The 20,032-nt window shown below is 43.5% G+C and overlaps 1 pseudogene; it reads right to left on the bottom strand.

Moving 5' to 3' along the window:
• Positions 1-11,762: 11,762 nt before the first annotated feature.
• LOC124985533 (zinc finger protein 10-like) lies at positions 11,763-13,595 on the bottom strand (annotated as a pseudogene).
• Positions 13,596-20,032: the final 6,437 nt, after the last annotated feature.

Raw genomic sequence — 20,032 nt, 5'->3', positions numbered from 1 at the left:
TGTGTCAAGTTCAAATCTGTGTCTGCCTTGTTAGATCAAGCCTGGGAAGCCGACAGATAAAAGTGCTATTTTGAGATGCAAGATCAGGCTGAAGTGAAGAGGCCCCCGTTTGGTCCAGTTTGCTTTGGACTTTTCCTCAGGCAGGATAGCAGCCATAGCCACAGGGACCACTCCCTGCTGTGTCCTGCTGTCCTCCCTCATCCTTCTACCAGGCCCGGGAGCACACCTGGAAGGACAAGTTGTTCCACAAAACACGAAGCATGTGCTTCGGGGGTCTGGGATGGATGAAAGCTGATGTCCACCGTCTAATTGGGAGTGAGTCTCAGTCAGGAGAGAGGACACCTGGGATGGTGAGGACACTGGCCTCAATGGGTCCAGTGTGAGAAACTCAAGAGACATGCACTAGGGCTCCGCAGGGGTTGCCCATGCTGACCACTGAGCTCTGCAAGACTCCTGCCCATGGTCCTGGTCAGGTGAGTTTCTGAAGCTCTCACAGGCTTACTGGGTTTGTGCCATGATAGCAAAGGATAGCAAAGGGCAAGAGGAAACTGCTCAAATGCATAATGTTAGATAGGTCCAGGCTCAGAGGCCTCTCAGGGATGTGATTTTCCCCTGCAGAAGTCAGTTAATGATCTTCGCACATGAAGCTGAATAGCCTTTGTTATTCTGCTAAGTCACTGCCTGTATCTAGAGGTGACTATGTTCAAGACCCAGAGGACAATCCCGGGCTGTTGGGGAGATAGCCTCAGATAATTTTGAAAACTGTGTCTTGTGCACTGACTCAGGGCCCCCAACTGCAGAAAGGCTTCTAAGTCTCCAGCTGAGCCCTTCCCCTCCCTTTAAACCCAGAAGCCCATTCTTCACTTATTTTCTGCATCTGCAGGTATAAAACAGGACTGGTCCCCTCTTGGTATTAAAAAGGTCGCCTCAGCATGGTGTTGGAGGGAGTACCCAGGTAGTAAATAAGGTCTTTCATCACAGATAATGAATAATGAATGTTATTCAGTGCTAAAATGATGGCAATTCTTCACCTGTCAGAAGAAAAGGGCACAGAAAAGAGGGATTTAAAAATAGCAGCAGCTCACACAGTGTGATGTGGCAGCTGGGAGCCTGAGACCCACCATCAGGAAGCCAAGCCGCAAGGATGAGCTTCACTCTCAGAGGAGCTCCTCTCCAGGGTTCCTTGGCTGGGACCATCCTCTATGGGGTCTGGAGAACCAGAAGGGGTTTCTCCCTGGGACTGTGACCTTGAGACAAGGCCTTGCTCTCTTGCTTCTCTTTGGATATTTAGCTTGCAATGCATCTTCATTTGGTTCTTACACTGAAGAAATACTCAGACAGGGCTCCTTCACACACATCATTGTGGGTATCTCTGGCTTTCCACCTCCCATGACTCTCTCAGAGGTGATCTAGAGGAAAAAGGGAAAAAAGAACACCAGAGAAGTGTAAATCAAAACAACACCGAGATACAATCTCACCTCAGTCAGTATGGCTATTATCACACAACAACTGCAACAACAACAACAACTACAACAACAAGAAACCAGAAAATAATAAATGCTGGCGAGGAAGTGGAGCAAAAGGAATCATCACATGCTTGTGGGAACGTAAGTTTGTATGGACATTATGGAGAACGTTATAGAGGTTCCTCAAAAAACTACCAACAGATCTACTGTATCATCCAGCTCTCCCACTGGGGTTTATCAGTTTCTCCCTACATGATCCTGGCAATGAAACTGGCATCTTGGAGCCTTAGCTTTGCTTTCTGTCTTTGGAGGATGTGAACACTTCCCCCATAGCAATTTAGTGAGATATTCTGTATAAATTGCTTGTTTGACGATCTCAATTAATACAATGTTCCCCCCTTCCAGAATATTCCATACCCCTGTCTCTGTTCTTACAGTCCTCATCTCTACCTGAACTTACCTTCTTTGTTGGTTTTCATCTTCAGCATCTCTCTTAGATGGCTATCAGCTCAGGGGGACCGTGGCTGCTCCTCTTGTTCCCCACTGTGACCTACTGACTGGGATGGTACCCAATGCCTGGTAATTGCTCTCTTTTTATTGAATAGTAAGGTTCTTCCTAAATAACTATTGGTTTTACGAAAACAAAGGTGGGAACTAGGGCTGGGGTTGTGGCTCAGTGGGGGAGCACTTGCCTGGCCTATATGAGGCACTGGTTCGATTCTCAGCACCACATAGAAATAAGTAAAATACAGGTCCAATGACAATTTAAAAAATATTAAAAAAAATCAAAAAGAAATGAATTCCATTAGTGCTCAGGCTGCTGGATGGCAGACAAAAGGGTATTTATTATTAAGATTTATACTGTAGTATAATTTCATAGTTATTCCCTTTCATGAACAATTCCACTTCCCACCCCTGTCCGTACACCTGCCTACCCAACCCCTGCAAGCAGAGGCTCTCTAGTCCCTCGGCAGGCCAGTATTCCCTTCTGTGAAACTGCATTTGGGCTGCAGTGGTGAGAATCAAGGTGGCTGGCACTTAAACTTCCACTGATGGGGCCAAACCTCTTTCCCTGGATTCTGTTTTCAGAGAGCAAAAGAATGTGATCGTCCTGTGTCGTGTAGATCACTGTGTCAGCAGCGTATCTGGTCATTAGGGTAGATTAGAATGGAGACTCCAGAGCAGAACCAAGAGTGTTGATCAAAGAGATACAGACTCTGGTCCATGTGAGGCCCTGCTTTCTTTCACCTGAATCCTGTCCGTTTGGGCCTATTGCACTTCATTATTTTGCCACCTCAGAGCCTTCTTGTCAAGTCCTCCTAGTGGGGGCCCCAGTCAGCAGCAGGCCTCTCTCTTACAAGAAGCATCACTCAGTGCTCCTGGGCCAGGGGGTAAAAGGATCAAAGCTGGGTTAAATGTTCCCATTCCAAGAATTCCAAATGGTTTACTGTTGGGAGCAAAGTGTTCCAGGGAGGAGAGGTCGGTCGATGATTGTGCAAGCTGACATTGACACAACAAGACACTAATTAACACCTGCCGATAGGGCTGGTAACTGTGATTTCTACAAATTAAACCAAATTTACACCTTCCATATCTGAGAATCTTGTTTCATTAAGGTGTAGTGAAGAACAGATGATCTCTGACTCTGCTACATGCCAGCCACAGCTACCCCTGTGGCTCCCTCGAGTGCAGTTATGAAGTGGATACACCCTTCACCCCTTCTTGAGGTCTTCGGCTCACTGTAGTAGGCTTCCCGTTTGTGTCCAGAGCCATTGAGTTTCCAGGGAAAGCAAGGTTTCTCCTTGGAGCCACAAATATTGACCTGTAACAGCCTCATAACAAGGACCTCCCTGTCTGGAGAAGAAGGTAAAACAGAGAACCACACGTTAAACACTTCCATCTTCAACTTTGTCCTGCCAGGATGCCAACGATTCTCTATGCTCAACTACCAAGGATAGTTGGAGTCATTACAAAATGGCTTTCTGTAGCAACTAGCACAGTTATCAGGCCCAGATGAGAACCAAAAATCCAAAATTGATAGAAATGATTGAAAGTTCCATGAGTTTCAAGTAATTTTTAAAAAATTTCTTAAGAAAATTAAGGTAACACAGTGTGCTTACATTATCCAGTGATGGCTTTGCTGTTTTCAGTCCTGCAGCCTAAATTGTGGATTTAAGCTCTGTGCCCGTCCTTCAGGTAGTTGGTGACTGATAAAAAGTAGATGTATTGAATGAATCTATCAGAGCTGGGATGCTGAGGCTTAATACTGTTAACATGGTAATATTCTCCAAATGGATCTTCAGATTCAAAATTACAGCTGGATTTTCCTGCAGAAATTGAAAACTGGACCTAAAATTTATATGGGACCTGAATACCAAAACAATCTTTTTTACTTCGTATTAAGGATTGAACCCTGGGGTGCTTAACCACTGAGCCATATCCCCAGCCTTTTTTATTTTGTGACAGGATCTCTCTAAGTTGCTTAAGGGCCTTACTAAGTTGCTAAGGCTGTCTTTCAACTTGCAATTCTCCTTCCTCAGCCTCCTGAGCAGCTGGAATTACGGGCATGTAACAGCCCCAAAACATTCTTGAAGAACAAAGTTGGAGGACTTATACTTTTTAAATTCAAAACTTACTATCAAGCTATAATAATTAAGACAATGCAGTATTGGTGTATGATAGACAGATCAATGGACTGGAATTGAGAGTCCAGAAATAAGTCCTTATATTTATGGTCAATTTATTTTTAACAAAGATGTCCAGACAAGTCATTAGGGAAAGAATAGTCTTTTCAACCAAGGGGGTGGAAACAATTGGCTATCCATATGCAGAAGAATGAAGGTGCCTCTCTCTGACACAAAAATTAACTCAAAATAGATGATAGACCTAAAGGTTAGAGCAGAAACTATCAAACACTTAGAAGAAAACACAAGAGTAAATCTTCAAAACCTTATGTCAGGCATTGTTTCTTAAATATGACACAAAAGCACAAGTGATGAAAGAATTAGATAAATTGGACTTCATCACATAAAAATCACTTTCATTTCAAACTGTACAATCAAGGAAGTGAAAAAAATTACCACAGCCTCAGAGAAAGTATTTGCAAATAACTTATCTCATAAGGGACTTTTATTAAGAATGTAAAAAGCATGACTTGTGATGTTTAATTTTGGGTCTCACTTTGGACAGGCGTTGCCTGGAGAACTGGGAAATCACACTTCCGGGTGTGTCTGTAGGGTGTTTCCAGAGAAGATTGGATGCGGGTTGACAAACTGAGTGGGGAAGACCCCCGCTCAATACGGACAGCACCATCCAATGACTGGGAACCCTAATGCATTGAAAGAGTTGAAGGAAAGGGAAGCCCACTCTCTGGCTCTTGTTCTCCACTCCTGAGCCGGAAATTTTTCTGCTGTTGTTGTGCATTGACACCTAGACCCTAGATTCTTTAGCCTTTGAATACAGACTTGCAATTACAGCTCTTTGGTGGGGACTGGGGACTTCCAAACTTTTGTCCTCCAACTTGGGCTACATATTCCGAATTTTCTGGCTTTTTGGATGGTGCAGCTACTGGGTTCCCTGCATGCAGTCACTGTGGAAATTTTCGACCTCTGTGATCATGTGAGCCAATCTAATAAATACCCTCTTATAATTATATATGGTTCTCCAGAGAACCATAATACACAACTCAATAACAAGAAGATACATTTTTATCTTTAAAATCTCTTTAAAATTACTTGCTACTCTAAAAATGGGCAAAGAATATGAGCAGACATTTTTCCAAAGAAGATACATGAACAAGGTCAATACACACATGAAAAGATGGCATTAACAATGAAAATATTAATTTTTAGGAGAATATTAATAAAAAATGAGATACTTCACAGTCCTTGGGATGGTTATAGTAAAAAACACAGACATTGAACAGTTGGTGGAGGATGTGAAACAATTGGAATCCTCACACATTGCTACTGGGAATGTGAAATGGTGTGACTACTTGGGAAAATAGCAGTACCTTAAAAAGCTAAATAGAGTTGCTCTATGATGTCCATATGAAAGCATCTCATCTAATCGCCCACAGAATTATTTTAAATTATATTTTAATAAGAAAAAATCCTGGTGTGTCATACATAATCTAAAGGTAATAAATGGTGGATTGATTGAGATGGTGACTTCATGTTATTGCATTCACTAATGAGTACAATCAGCTAGCCCTGGGGATCTTTTCAAATTGTGCCACAGAAGTTTCTGGCTCAGATCACTTGACAAAAACTAATAAAGATTGAAACTTGACAAAGAATATACTTTAATATTCATTATTTTTCATGAGGCTAAAATATGAATCTTGAGTTATTTGATAGCTTTCTCTCAAATCCTGGATTTCTTATTTAAGATTTATTTTTTCCCCCTATTTCATTAGAAACCCTGATGCTCAGTTCCGTGGTTTTCTTCATTACTGTTGCCATTTCAGTTATCTGGTCAATGAGGGCTTGTTTTACCTTAAAATGCTGCTTGTTAAACTTCTTTGTTAACCTAAGGTCATCCTTGCTAGCCATCACTCACCTTGACATTTGCTCTCAATTCTTGCTCATTATTAGTTCCAAGGCTGACTGAGGGATGTTTGAAGTTCCTCATGCTCCGTCTGATCTCCTGCTTTGCTTTGGGTCAGTGTCTGGATGTCATTACTAAGTTTTTGATTTTTTTCCCTAATACTCTGATCACTTCCTCTCCTCTTGAGAGCTGTGATTTGCTCATTAAGATATTTTGCTTCATTCTCATGGTCTCTTGATCTTCCAGTAAGAGGTCTAGCATCAGCGTGGATCTTCTCCATTGCACAGTTCATTTTCTGGTCTCCATTATTGTCAGCCAACAGCTAAAAAGACTTTTGAGAATTTTTTTTTTTTTTTTTTTTGGGAGGACACCATGCACTTCCTGCTCTTTAGTGAAGAATAACGAGAGTTGGTGAGAATGTAGAGAAGTTGGAGTTCTCATAATTGTAGATGGGAATATAAAATGGTGCAGTCTTTTGGAAAATGATTGGCAGTTCCTCAAAATACCAATGGAGTTACCCTTTTATGTCAAGTCTGAAGAGCTTGATCAGCCTTATGTCCTTGCCCACTAAGGGTGCAGGGACAGACAGCAGCAGGTTGCAGAAGTCTTTTCCATGAGGGAAAAGGGAGGTGTCAAGAGGACCCACTTCCCAAGACTCACTGGGGCTGGTTGAATCCCATTACTGTTCTCCTTCCCTTTCCTTCAGTTCAACATTCTTATGCTCAAGGCCAATACTAAAGGAGAGAATTATAACAACTCTAGTTTTTCGGATATTTAATGGTTTTTATTTGAAATTATAGAATTGAGCATTAGTCTGGACCAAAAATAGTTAGGAATGCTCCACGTAGGCAGATTATATTTGTATCCAGAGAAAAGGAAGTGACATTCAGAAAAGGGAAGTGAGATCAAGACAACCTGAATGGTTGCAGCTCTATCTTATTAAATATGGTTTGAATAGTTTCCTGCTTGTGACTGGCCAAGACTTTGTTACAAGAGTAGCTTATAGACAGCTCACTGTGTACAGAGCTCCTTAAGGCAAACTTAAACTATGTGCGGAGGTAGCTTTAGGCCAAAGTTAATTGCATTAAACACAATATATGTCTTTCAACACTTAGAATTAAGTGATTCCCAATGCAAACAGTATTTGCAGAAAGTGAATCCCTAAGGGAAAAAAACCAAAAAAACAAAACAACAACAACAACAAAAACACCACAAAACCCAGGAGTGTGATTCTTCCCTGAAGCAGAACAGTTTTTGGTTTCAGTTTGGTGAAGGTTGCATTTCTCATTATAGGATGGAACTTGATCACATCCCCATCATTTTGGTCCACTTGGTTACTTTGGTTGTGGGTGTGGTGAGGGAGTTATCATGGAGTATCCCAAATTGTGCAACTTCCCTCCCAGAAGGCAAAGGCCCCAGGTGAAGATGCGTGGGGATGCTGGCGGTTCTCAGGTGGAAGGTTCTTGAATGCTTTCAGCATTTCTGACAGTGCTTCAGATATCAGGATGTCTGATTGGCAGAGTGGAAAATCCTTTCTGACAGACCAAAGCTCTGCGTGCAGGCACCCAAGGCATCAGTTTTTAACTGTGTGAGGACTCCCCTAACGTCCATCTTTCATACTCTAACTCTCTCTAGACCTACGCTTTGATTGGAGACCCAAGGATTGATTTTCCTCACTTCTGCTTCCATTAAATTATAAATACTCTTTATACAGAATGCTGATAGGGTGAATTAGAGTGCTTTTAAGAAAACTAAACACATTAAGCCTTCATCCTTAGTTCTTAAATCAGGGATTCTCAATACAGGTTACAGATAGCCTTTGTCACACAATTACTTCAGGAGTTTGCTGGGTGCACCTAGGCCCCACTCAGACTTACTGCCTCCAAATCTATAGGCACGGAGGTGGGGATTTTGCATTTAAAATAAACTTTATTTTGCACAAGAGCATAAAAACTTCTAATTCCTAGCAAATCTGATTCCATAATCTTAAATCCCAGAGAATTTAACTACCCATTAGGTTTTTACTGTATGTCTTGAGGAAAGAATGATTGATTCATGAAAATCTCATTGTACTAAATGAGGACTTTAGGGATTGTCCAATTTGTTCCCACCATAGAATTGCTTTACTATAGTTATGGGGCTTTTAAATAGGATTTTATTTACAAAATAATTCTATAATCCCAGCAAATGGGGAGACCGAGGTGGAGGATGGCAAGTTCAAGTCTAGTTGAAGACCCTATTTCAAAATAAAAAACAAAAAGGGCTAGGTGTGTAGCTCAGTGGTAGAATGCCTCTGGATTCTATCTCTAGTACTGCATGTGTGCATGCGCGTGCACACACAGACACACACAGGAAAATGATTCATACTTTAAGAACCCACAGATTGCATCATTTAAGGTCTATCTTTCTAGTACAAGGAATATCCATCTTTCACTCCCTTCTCCCATCCTTTGGCCACCATCTATGATGTGCTTAATTACTTCTAAGTCAGTGCTTCTCGATCTTTGCTGAACATTGAAGTCACTAGGAAAAATGCTCAGGACACAACCTACACCAACTGCATTTGAATTTCAGGGGCGGTACCCAAATACCAGCACGGGGCCCTCCACTGAGTTGAACTGGGGTTTGGTAGAAGAGGGAGGATTCCAGGAATATAGGGGTTGAAGTCAGTGGGACCAGGCAGGGAACTAGAGAATGCAGTGGGCTGGTTTGGTTTGGAAGGAAAATCCTTTTTCCTGAGGCTCAGTACAAATTCTTCACTGAAGACTTATTGATTTTGGACTATACAAGTAGGAGGTCCTTTATAATACAACTCAAAAGGTACAGAGACATTTTTAGTATAAAGGCACATAAGAGTTGTACGAGAAGTCACTCTTGAAGGTATAAAAGAGTCTATTGTCCCATAGGTGCTTAATACTGACGCCCAAGCAGTGAGGGTTAACTTTGTTCTCTCTTCCACTGAGATGATTCTAAGCCTTCCAACTCTGTTCACAGAAATCAAAGAATCCGTGGCTAAGACTAAGAGCAGCAGTGGCAGCAGGTGATGATGACCTATGGGCTTGACGGGGAGGGGAGCAAGTGATCATAGGGAATGTGCTCCATCTTGGTTGGGGTCCCACTTAGGAGTATGCAGAAAAGCCACATCATGGTGAATTCTGCATGAGTCACACGGTGAATAAATAAATCCACAAACTAAAATGTGAGCCCAGGACCTGGATGATCCTGGGGGCTAAACTCCTTAACATCTGCCATTGAGCAAAGCTGGTGGGAGAGCTAGAAGTTGGAGTGAAGACCCAGCTGACTTAAAATTCCCTGAGTGCTATTCCTACTTACTCTGCAGCAGTGAACACAGATGGCAAGTTTCAGTTGATAGAAATGACAAGATGACAGGAATGCATCTGGGTCACTTCAATCAGACAGTTAATCAGCTGTCCAGGCAGATGCTGCATGAAGGTGAATATTGCTTAACTGCACAATTTATTTTAAATTACAGTCACACTCTCTTTCTAAGAGAGAGAGAACAGTATAATGAAATTAAATTCAATAGTGTTAAGGAGGAATGTCTAAGGATGAGCAACATGCTAACAAAGCTCTGGGGAGAGAAATAATTTAATTCCTGATGAGTCCTTTCTCCCCTTGAAGAGGTCAGTGTGTGGACAAAGAATAAATAGGCAGCTTCTACGTGGAGAGTCAATATCACTGATTCAGATTTCAAGCCCCATCCCTAGTTTCTACAATAGTTCAGGTATGGTTTCTGTGTATCCCCCAAGGCGTTATGTGTTGGGACTTGGTTCCCAGGGAAGAGATACAGACACAACACCTTTATTTTGATGTGGTACTGAAGATTGAACCCAGTGCCTCACACGTGCTAGGCAAGTGCTCTACCACTCAACCACAACCCCAGCCCTCCAGAGAGATGATATGGGAGGTGGTGGGAGCTTTAGGAGGTGGAGCCTAGTAGAAGATCACCAGTTTGGTCCCTTCCCACAGTCTGGCTTCCTGTTTTGCAGTGTGATGTCTCCTTGACACACTTGCTCACACCATGATGCCATTCGCCATGAGGACATATAGTCAGGAGGCCCTCATTAGAGCTGACACCATCTTGTTTGGACCTTTAGCCATGAGCTAAAGAAACCTTTTTTCTTTACAAGTTACACAGCCCAGGTATTTTGTTATGGTAACCAAAATGGACTAATGTAGTTTCAGATACCAACAATGTCTTGTCTTCTGATTTCTTGTTGGAAGAATCATCATGTTCAGAACCCTCTGCAGTGGTGAGTTTCTTCAAGGGACAAGTACAATTGAAATGTCAGGTCAGTTGAGTTATGCTAAAGTTCCCAAGGTTTTTTTTTTTATTTTTCATGTTTCATAACAATTATAATTTTTACATTGCTACAGAAACAATGAAATCTTGACTTTAGTTTCTCAACCTAAAAATCTGTTTTCCTGCATTTTCAATGGTTTTATTTCACATATTTTTGCCAGTTTAGAAAAGCTTACTTTGGGAAGTTACCCTTGTTATCCAACTTCACAACATACCCTTAGTGCTGTACTTACATAGTAACAATATTGATAGAGTTAATTTCTGGGGATAGGGACCTGGCATGCAAATACATAGGTATGCCATCCTTGACCACACTTTGTTCACAGGATTGATCAAATGCCCAGTTATGTAATTTTGTTCCTACACCAGTGGTTGAGTGCCTTGAGAGAACAATGAGAATGTATCTTAGATGAGGAATATCACAGAAAAGAGCTTCCAAGTCCAGCTTCCACAACTCTGAGCATCAGTTGGGCTTTGTAGGTGAGCCCTCTTGTTCTGAGCCACCCTGAATGCTGCGAGTGAGTGGAAAGGATGCAGATGTGAGAGTGGCAGCAGGCCCAGGTGACACTGGATGCTGGGGTGAGGGGCACTGCTGGATTACTCAGAGCCCGAATTTGAGCCCCTGTCCCATTCAAATAACTGGGGTCTTGGACAAGTTTCAGTTGGCAAACTGAGAGCAATGCTCCACTTGGGTCCAGATTATCCCGCTCCCCCGCTGCAGGATATATGAAGTACAGTATGGCACCTCTATCTGTCCTGCCTGAAAGGCACCTGCCCTGCCATTCCGCAGGGAGAGCCAAGTGAGGAGTGGTGCAGAAGCTCTCTTTTTTTTTTAGTGTGAATGTGTTCTTTATTGTTTGACATGAGAGGTATTTTCCTGGCTGCTAACCAAAATGTGGCCCAGCCAAGACACCAACCTCAGGGAGCACCACTGAGGGTCCAGAGACAGCACGTGGTGAGCAGCACCCTGGCCCGCAGGAATGCGTCCTTCCAGCTCAGTGCAGCGGCATGACTGCTCTCCTTCTCAGCAAGACACGCCCTACACAGGCCCGCTCGTCTCTTCTCTTTCTGAAGACAGTGATGAAGTTGGATCCTCCCCAACAACTCCCCTCAGCTCCTCCTAGGTCAGCACTTAGGCTTTGGTCGACAATGCTCCAGAAAAGTCGACTTGTGTACTGAAATGAAATTGGTGGACTTTTTCCTACTCCAGGACCAATTTTTTTTTTTTTTTTTTTGATGGTACCAGGTATTGAATCTAAAGGTGCTCTACCACTGAGCTGCAACCCCATCCCCATCCCTTTTTAGTTATTTTTTATTTTAGTCATGCTGTTGCTGAGGCTGGTCTTGAACTTGCAATCCTTCTGCCTCAGCATCCAGAGTAGCCAGGATCACAGGCCTGGCCACTGTACCCGCTCTACACACATTCATTTGTACAGCTTCTCTCCAGGTGATCCCCAAAGCAAAATGCCCATCACTGCTCTTGGAGAAGGATGCCCTACCGTCATCACGTCAGCACACGCTTCTCTAGTCTGCCTTGTCTGGAATGTGAGTAAGGGTAGGGCTGCCGCGAGCGCAGTCCCACGCCGATGGCAGGTGAAGAACTGCTCCCCGCTATGTGCTATCTGATGGACAACAAACGGCGAGTGCTGGCCCAGAGTGAGGCCGCTCCGCTGACACCTGTAGGCCCCCTCTCCAGCATGGGTCTTCTGGTGCTTCCTGAGGTCGTTCTTGCGGATGAAGGCCTTCCCACACTGGCACCCGTAGGGCTTCTCCCCAGTGTGGATCCTCTGGTGCACGATGAGGGCAGAGCTGTGGCTGAAGGACTTTCCACAGTCCTGACATTCGTAAGGCTTCTCTCCAGTGTGTCCTCTGATGTGAGAAGAGGTGTGAGCTGCGGCCAAAACACTTCCCACAGTCCTTGCACTCGAAAGGTTTGAGTCCAGTGTGGATCCGGGGGTGCACCACCAGGTGGGACCTCTGGCTGTAGGACTTGCCACACTCGCTGCACTCCTAGGGCCGCACTCGGACGTGAATCCTCTGGTGCAGGATGAGGTGTGTGCTCTGTCGGAAGGCCTTCCCACATTCAGGGCACTCGTAGGGCTTCTCTCCTGTGTGCGTCCTCTGGTGCCGAATGAGCCTGGAGCTGTGGACAAAGGACTTCCCACACTGACCACATGTGTACAGTTTGTCCCCAGTGTGCGTCCTCTGGTGGGTGACCAGGTGGGAGAACCAGCTGAAGGACTTTCCACACTCTCTACACTCATAGGGTTCCTCACCAATGTGAGTATTCTGATGCCCAATGAGGTGGCAACTCTGGCTGAAGGACTTTCCACACTCCTTACATTCAAAGGGCTTCTCTCCAGTGTGAATGAGCTGGTGCCTGGTCAGGTTGGAGTGCCAGCTGAAAAACTTCCCACACTCCTTACACTCATAGGGCTTCTTCCTGTGTGAGCCTGGAGACATGCGGAGGGACACCCCAGGAGCCAGAGGTTCGCTGCCAGCAGGGCACTTGCAGGGCTCGCTCCCCGTGAGAGTTCTCGCAAACTCAATCAGGTGGATGTTTTTGCAGAAAGCCTGGCCACACTCGCCACTGCCCCCCATGCAGTGTTCCTGATGTCCCCTAAATGCCAAGTCGTGTTTCACGCTTCTGCCATCTGAGCCCCTTTTGTGGAAATACTCTCTCAGCACCAGCTGAGCAGGAAGGAGGCAGCTGCCCTCGTACTTACCACTCTCACAGACCCTGCCTGGAGAAAAGACTTTCTTTGGGGTGAAGGCCACTTGCCTCAAATGTCTCTCTGGGTTCTCCTGATATTTGCCCAATTGGTCTTCACGTTTCCACACATCTTCTAGTGACAGATACCAGAGATCATTCCTTGCCATTCCTTCCACTTTAATGCCAAAGTTTTTTTTTTTTTGTTTTTTTTTTGTTTTTTTTTTTTTTTATCTTTAGAAATACTCTTACTGGAAACTGGTGACTTAATTTCAACTGTAGTCTCCAAATCTGGGTGTGCCTCTTAGTGAGGTGCCCTCTCCACCAGCCAGGGCTCTTCCCCTTTCTCCAACTGCAGAATCACCTCTGGTTTAGGAACCTGGTGCTCCAGGGACGCCAGGTTCCTGTAGTTCTCCAGTGTCACGTCTTTGTACACAACCTGCTGAGCTGCGTCTAGTAGCTGCCACTCCTCCCTTGTGAAGTCCACAAGCATATCCTTGAAGGTCACCAGTGTCTGGGACCAGGCAGGCAGCAACACAGCCTCCATACCCTCCTTGTTCTTAGCAACACTTTCCTGAGCAACAGGGGAGTCCTATTTACCACTGCAGGCTCTGCACTCCTTGGTACCCATCCAGATCTCCATTTGGTCTCACCTTTCTCCCTGAAGATGTTCTTCAATGTTGGTGGTAATGGGGTCCTACAGCGGTAAATTCTTGCAGCACTTGCTGTGACGTCTTTACAATACCTTCTACCTGCCGATGTCCAGCAATACTTCTCTCCTGTTTTGGCTGCAGTAGCATAATGAATCTTAACCTCAGAAGCTCTTTGGAATTGTTTGCGAATGCTAACAGAGTGCCTGTAGTCACACTCCAATGAAAGCGTCATGAGTCAGTAGGCTGGAAATGAGCTGCTGAGGAAAGAGATTAAGGGCCCCAATCAGGGGCCTTAGCCTCAGTTCCACTGTCATGGTCATCTGGCTGTTGTCCCTGGTGGGGGCCACCTGCCTGTAGTTATACTCTCAGGTCCTCACCTGGAACTATCTAGTGAAATCCCATGAGCTCTGCTTCCTTTTAAGTTCCATGCATTAGAGGAATCTCAACATTCATCTAGAAGCAGAGCTTGCAAAGCAAACTGTGAGAGTGCCTCCATTTACATCCCTGCACCCATTTCCAGCCCCTTCCTCATTTTGAGACCCTCTCTCTAGAACCACAACCTTTGTAAGCATCCTGTGCAAATAAATGTCAATGACAAGCAGCAGCTTTGCCAGAGCAGCCTCCCTTCTGGGGTCACGCTGGGTTAAGTTAGCTCTTCTTCTCAGGGTGCATCTCACTCTCCCTTGGGTTATCACCACACCTCTGGCTGCATGTCAGAGTTCCCTCTTGACAATGATAAGGACCCTAGATACTGAAGAGGCAGCAGCAGCTGTTCCACTGCATGGAGGAGAAAGTGATCAAGAGGCCATTGCCTAAATAGACTTTGCCTGCCTTCTTGGGTCTAGGACTTCTGTGGTCAGAGTATTTGTGTGTCCCCGAATGTTGAAACTCTAATCTCAGTGGGGTGGTATTAGAAGGTGGGACCTTTGGGAGGATATTTTGGCTGGTGTTGGAGCTCACATTAATGACATTAGTGCCTTTTCAAAGGAGAACCAGAGAGCCTGCTAGTGCTTTTCCAGTATTGAGGACACAGTGAGAAGACAACTGCCTACGAACCAGGAAGCAGGCTCTCACCAACGTGCAATCTGCTGGCATCTTGATCTTGACTTCCTAGCCTTCAGGACCATGAGAAATAAAGTTTTGGTTTTTCAAGTCCCTAGTCTATGAGACTTTGTTATAGCAGCCTACTGTAGTTTGAATGTGTCCCCAAAGTTTATGAATTGGAAACTTAATCCCAATGCAACAGGATGGACAGTCAGGACCTTTAAGAGGGTGATTGGGTCATGAGTGTTCTTGCCCTCATAGATGGATTAATGTCATTATCACAGAATGGGTTAGTTATCTGGAGAGTGGCTTCCTGAAAAAAGAATGGGTTTGGTCATGCCCTAAGGCCTTGCCAGATGTGGACCCCTCCGTCTTGGACTTCCCAGTCTTCAGAGGTGAAAGAAACACGTCTCTGTTGTTTATAAATCATCCAGTCTCAGGTATTCTGTGGGCAGCACAAAAGGACCAAGACCTAGCTCTATGGACTAAGACAAGGACCTAGAAGTGGTAGCACTGCCATTTCGACTGCTAAATCATCGCTTAGAAGTCGTTTGTGTAGTGGGAAGTGTGTGTGTGTTCACTATATTAAACTCATGGAGTTTTGATGCTAAATAAATCAGTTGTTTTCCGGTGGCTCCTCGCTTGTTGAATCCTTGGAATTTATTGGTAGTGGGCCAGGGGATGAAAGGAGGGGTGCATATCACTTTGAAGTAAGAAATCATTATACATTTTGATTCTCTCATTAGACATTCTTCAGTCCATAAAGAAACAGTAGTCTTGAAAGCCAGATTTCAGTAATAGACACAGGTTTTATATTAAAAAAAATCTTCCCTTTATATAATAAGGTCAAATCTTGGCTGTGTAGCATGGAGTAATGATGAGGAAATGAGTGTGTCTCCTATCCCAAGTTTCAGCTGTAACAATTTTCAGTTATTACAATTCTACCTTGTCTGGGCTTGTAAACTTTACTTTCAGTTTTGTGACTCTGTATGTCTCTTGTACCTCATCTTTAAGTTGACTTTAGCCATTGAAATTGCACATACAGATCTCTAAGATTATAATTATAAAAAAGGAATTTTGTAAATGAATCATGTTATTGACTCTCTAGAGAAAAAATGTAATTTTTTTCCTATCATAATCATAATTCCTCTCAAAGAAGAACCATCCAAGCATCAAGAGGTCTATTTTATCTGTCAGCAACTACTACTTTATATTACACATTATTCTCCATCTTTGAGTCCTTTTCTACTTGACAGGCATGCATCTGTGAGCAATCTTGTTTGTACAATTTGTGTACAGTAAAGAAAACAAACCATAAATGTGCACTAAGATGTTTATGTTTTACCACTACCCATATTACGATTTTGAGTATTTTCATCACCAAGAAAGTACCCTTGGGTCCCTTCTGGATCAATACTTTTGCTTCACCTCCTCAGGCAGTTATTGAGATTTGTTTCAGCAAAGATTAGTTTAGCCTGTTCTAGAATTTCACATAAAGGGAATTGTTATGCTTAACCCAATCAGTGTGTTAATCCCCTGATAGGGATTAACTGGGTGGTAACTGAAGGCTGGTAGGGTGTGGTAGAGGAGGTGGGTCACTGGGGGCATGCCTTTGGAGTAGATATTTTGTCCTTGGCAAGTGCAGTCTGCTTTTTGGTGGCCATGTCCTGACCTGCTTTCCTCTGCTGCATGTTTCTGCCATGAAGTTCTGCCTTACCTTGAGTCCCAATGAATGGCAATCTATGGGCTGAGACCTCTGAAACTGTGTTCCCCTAAATAAAATTTTCCTTCTCTAATTGTTCTTGTCAGGTGCTTTGGTTACAGTAGTGAAAAAGTTGATTAAAACAGGAATCACTCAGTTATACTCTATATTTGACTTTTTTCCTTTAACCTATCAACAACATGGATTATTCCATATTGTTGCATATATTAGTAGTTTATACTTTTTCAGTGGACATGTAGTAAGAAGTTTATCAATTCTGCTATTGGTGGGCATTTGGATTGTTTCCAAGATTTGATGGTTACAAATGAGCTTGCTGTGAATGAAGTTCTTGCCCGTGTATTTTTGTCAGCATTTCTTGGATATATAGTAGATGCTGTCAGTTTTCCTAAGTGGTTGAGTCATTCAGGCTCCCCCCGACCCACCTTCCCAGCAATGGGTGAGAGTCACAATTGGTCCACATTCTTGCCAACTCTTGTTGTCAGTTCTTTCAATCATAAGAATTCCAGTGTGTATTTTGTTGTGGACCTAATTTGCATTTCCCTGATAAGTAAAGATGTTAAGTATTTTTTCATATGTGTATTGGCCACTTGGATATCCTTTGCTCGATAGTTTGAATAGAATTACAATTCCAGGATTAAATAACTTTCAGAATATGAAGGAATTGATTTGTTGTCATTGACAAATGATTGCAGATCTTTTTATTCTTGTTTTTATGTAAGTCACTTGCTTTTATCCCTCTGGAAGTTATCTTAAATTTCTGTCTATTGTTGGAATCTGTAGTTTTACCAGAAGGTAAGTATGGGTTTTGTTTTTCATTAAAAGTGCTTTATTCTCAGTGGGTCCATTCAATTTAAATACTCCAGTAGTTTTTCAGTCAAGAACATTTCCTTTCTTGCCTATTTGACTATTTCATCACTTCTATTTTCTCAAGTGGAAATGACCATTAGGCAGATGCTTTTCTTTTTTATCCCATGTCTTTATCCTTCTGCTTTATGTCCTGGGAGACTTCCTTGATTTTATGTTTTCAAATTAAATGCAATGAATTTTGTCTTCTGAGATCCTTAGAGGATAGATCTACAGCCTTCCTTATGGGTGGAATAACAGAGGATTAGAGGGTCTACAACTCACATGTCCCCCTTGGTCATTTCAGGTAACAAAGGGAAACAATAAAACCCAAGACCAAAAGGGGTGGTTACTTAGTCAAGGTTATACAGCTGTGAGTAGCAGAGTCAAGGTTAGAGCTCCCAATGATTTTTCCACTACGTCATATAGAATGGCCCCAGGTGGGGAGATACCTTTAGCAGGTCCTTCATGGTGCCACTAGATTCATCATGTAGTCCTTATCTATTTCCTGCAGAAAACCTCTTTTGTGAGCTCACCATCCACCTGCTCCTTCCACGTTCCCCTGTAACATGCATCTCCGACACCACCATAAATTAGCAGGCATGCTAGGTGCTGGCTTGTTTCTTGACATGGCTGCCAGGTGTCTTCATTTTTCAGTAACGCTGCAGGCACTCTCACATTCTGATTCTTCTGCGGCATCATGCTCATTCCATTAAGGAGGTGGAAGATATCTTTAGGGCTTCCAAGGGATCCTGCAGAGAGGGACATGATTTAATCATTTCTGGAATACCAACCAACTAGTAAAGTGCAGGGGCATGGCAGCACCAATGTCTCTTTACTGAGGAGGAGGATTTCCCATTCATCTGAACTGGGTATCATATACATATTGTTTTCTTTAAGACCACCTCTTCAACTCTGAAATCCATATGGTAAAATTGACTGAAAGCCATTTGGTTTTGGGGACATAGGATTCTTCTCTTGTTATCTCTGGATCTTCAAGAAATTGGCATTACTGTTTTGACTCTCATAAGAAGAGTGTCATTTCCATGGAACCTGGGATGAGGAGACGGGTAGGAACAGATCTCTATTGTGTCAGGTATGGTAGGGTGAAATGAGATCAGAAGATAAAATTTCAATTATAGGTCATTTTAAAAGTTGAGTTTCCTTCTCTTTCCCCTTCCTCATCCACAAAAGCCATTAACTATCAGCTTAGTAATTCCTCCCTCACTCTCTGAGTGGTGGGTCACATAGAAAAGTTTTGCCATAAATTAAATGAAAATGCCTCTAGTGATCCATCTACAGAGACTGTTGCAGAAGGAAAGGCTGTTAAATTTTAGAACCTTTCATTTTCTTCTTAAAGAGCAAGCTGGGGTTGGAGGGAGTAATAAATATAGCTTTTTCCATATCTTTGACTCAATGAGCCACAATAAAAAGGTTGAAAGCTCACTCTAATTAAGCATTTACACAGTCTCTACTCAATATTCATTCAGATCTTTCCCTTTATAGTAAGGTAAAACTTTCATTTCTGCAGGGCAGAAGGCTCTAGGGGCCCCGCTGTTCTGTGTGAAAACAGAAGCCAGTCTCTGGCCTGCTCAGGACCCTGTGTCCACTCTCGCATGTTGGAGACTGGCTCTGGCCTGTTGTCTGACAAGTTTAGCCACCTAACCCTGTTCCCATCCTGCCAAGCACCCTGGTTGCCTGCAAGACAACCAGGTAAGAGGCCAGAGCTGCAAAACAGTCATGTGTATTTCTAACGAGAATAGGAACCCCTTTTATTCTAACTCTGATGGAGCCTGGAGGGAGGTGGGAGAGGGGGCGGTGACCAGGTTTTCTATTTTCAGTTCCTTCAGTTAAAATGCAGGTGGGAGTTTCCAAAATGACACATGCAAATTCAATCAAGAAAGAATTTCTGAGTGCCAGCAATAGCAATCTCTGTCATCTCACCCTTGAGTTCTCCCTTGATGAATAAATAACAGTTCAGGATTTATTCACCCCCTCTCCCTGCCCTCTTCCTTTTATCACTCTCATCTGATGGCCTCACCACAATGGAGTTCATAGAATAAACAGTTGGGACCTCTCTCCAGATCCGTGCTGCTATTCCGACTCTCTGTACTTCCTCCCTTCTCCCTCCTAGACAGAGGATGTAGATTTTCTCTCACTAACACTGATTCCTTGCCTGCCTCTGGCCCTCAGTCCCTTCTGCTTTCTCTGGGACTTGGGTCCTGACACTCCTCTTCCTTTTCCTCCCTCAGCTTCCTCTTCATTACTGCCATCCTGTCTGTCTGCATTTAAGCACAACTCAACTTAAGTCCTCTAAGTTCCGCTTGGGTCACCAGCCTAGTCCACCTAGGAAGGAGATGTTAACAGTAACACCACTAGGATTTGCTGGCCAGATATACTGCTGGTGGATATTAGCACTTTCCAATTGCTATAGTTTGGCTGTTATATATTTCCCAAGGGCCTATGTGTTGAAAGCTAGGCCCTAGGGTTGTGCAACTGGAGATGGTGGAATCTTTAGAATGTGGAGCCATGGGAGAGATCCTTAGGTCAGTGGGGGCAAGTCCTTGAAGGGGACTGTGGGAGCCAGATTCCTTGTCTCTTTTTGTTTCCTGTTTGAATGGTTTTAGTCTATCTCTTGCTCCTGCCATGATGTGCTGCATTGCTACAGGCCCAAAGCATCAGGCATGAATCCATCGTGAATTGGAACCTCCAAAACTGTGA

The sequence above is a fragment of the Sciurus carolinensis genome, chromosome 5, assembly GCF_902686445.1.
Source record: "Sciurus carolinensis chromosome 5, mSciCar1.2, whole genome shotgun sequence".
NCBI lineage: Eukaryota > Metazoa > Chordata > Mammalia > Rodentia > Sciuridae > Sciurus > Sciurus carolinensis.
The sequence above is the reverse complement of the archived record's forward strand: the minus strand, read 5'-3'. Positions and strand labels throughout refer to the sequence as shown.